The following is a 1,815-nucleotide window of genomic DNA, read 5'->3' on the forward strand; positions in this document are numbered from 1 at the left end:
TGGTGCTCTACCAGTTGAGTCATACCTGAACTTCAGGCTTTTTGGTGGTTAATTGAAGATAAGAATCTCCTCAATTTTCCAGCCGGGCTGCCTTTGAATTGTGAACCTCCACTCCCAGCCTCTTCAGTAGCTAAGATTATAGACATGAGCAACAGGTGTCCAGGTAAGAAAAAGGTTTAAAATTAATATTTTCAATGTTTTAATATTTTTAGCAAGATTTCTTTTCTTTTTGTTTTTATTTTTATTATCTTTAGGGAGTTACCATTCAACGTGTCAACCTGTCAGTTTATGAGTATACTGACTCTTGATTACTATCACCTCTTTTATCTTCCTTTCCATCCTTCCTGGGAGGGTGGGTTTCTTCTTTTTCCGAGACTATTCACTGATAAAGTGTAGACACTTTTTTTTTTGTTTTTGGGTCCGGTCGTGGGGCCTGTACTCCCAGCCTGGGCGCTGTCCCTCAGCTCTTCAGCTCAGGCTAGCACTCTACCATTTGAGCCACAGCACCACTTCCAGCTTTTTTCTTTTTGCTTATGTGGTGCTGAGGAATTGAACCCAGGGCCTCAGGCATGCAAGGCAAGCGTTCTACCACTGAGCCACCTTCCCAGCCCTAGACACTTATTTTTCACATATCCTTTGTTTATTGAAAAAGTAATGCCTGATACAGGGGCCAATTATCCCTCAGATTCTGAGCCATCATCATATAGGCTAATCTGGAAGTAATAAAAAGTTTGTAAATTTCCTTGTCAGCTGAAACCACACAAAGCCAATCACAAAGATTTTTTTTTTTTTTTTTTGTCAGTTGTGGGGCCTGAACTCTGGGCCTGGGCACTGTCCCTCTACTCTTGACTCAAGGCTAACAACTACTTCCAGGTTTTTCTATTTATGTGGTAATGAGGAATTGAACCCAAGGCTTATGTATGCAAGGCAAGTACTCTACCACTGAGCCACCTTCCCAGCCCTCTTCTTCTTCAGGTTCTTGGTAAGGTGTTTCAAATACCTTTTAGGGAACTGTTTCTCTGAATAGCAGTGATTTTGTTTTTGAAGCTTTTTTTTTTTTTTTAAATTATGGAACGCTTCACGAATTTGCATGCCATCCTTGCGCGGGGGCCATGCTAATCTTCTCTGTATCGTTCCAATTTTAGTATATGTGCTGCCGAAGCGAGCACTTTTTGAAGCTTTTAATGTAATTAACATTCACAAGATTTCCAGTTTTCTCACTGGATTTATCTTCTGAAGACATTGTTCAAGATTTCCAAAGTCAAAAATTCCAAACCTAATGGATAGTAAAAGACAAATAATTACATTTGGACATGATTAATTAAATAACGTGAGCATTCACACAGTGAGAACAAAGGAGGATATTCTTAGGAGAGGATCACAGGGACTCAATAGCTATGTGCATATGATCATATAAAATGATGCTTATCAAATGAACTCCAAGAAATGGAAACAAGAGGTTTTTTATTGTACTGTTTGCAGGTTTGTTTTATTTCTCTTTGCTTTGTTCCCTTTTGTCGCTTTTTTTTTTTTTTTAGTTCTGTGCCCTTTGTCTTGTATGTGAGTTTGTCTGGTTTGGGGAGGGGAAAATGGAAGCACAGAAACAGTGGGACAAAGGACAAACCAATTCAGCAGTAATACTCACTAGACACAATGTTGAAAATGAACTATACAACTTGGAGAGGAGGGAAGTCGGGAGGGGAAAACTTGAGAGAGAATGAGGGGGGGGCAACTGTTCAAAAAGGAAATGTACTCATTACCTGACTTATTAACTGTAACCCCTCTGCACATCATTTTACAATAAAATTTAAAAAT

At 39.2% G+C, this 1,815-nt stretch overlaps 1 non-coding gene across 1 annotated transcript; it reads right to left on the reverse strand.

Annotated features, from left to right (window-relative positions):
* Window positions 1-1,062: 1,062 nt before the first annotated feature.
* LOC138835686 (U6 spliceosomal RNA) lies at window positions 1,063-1,169 on the reverse strand. Its single transcript, XR_011374696.1, has one exon. It is a non-coding gene; the product is annotated as a U6 spliceosomal RNA (small nuclear RNA).
* Window positions 1,170-1,815: the final 646 nt, after the last annotated feature.

The sequence above is a fragment of the Dipodomys merriami genome, unplaced genomic scaffold, assembly GCF_024711535.1.
Source record: "Dipodomys merriami isolate MVZ:Mamm:240054 unplaced genomic scaffold, mDipMer1.0.p SCAF_1, whole genome shotgun sequence".
Taxonomy (NCBI): Eukaryota; Metazoa; Chordata; class Mammalia; order Rodentia; family Heteromyidae; genus Dipodomys; species Dipodomys merriami.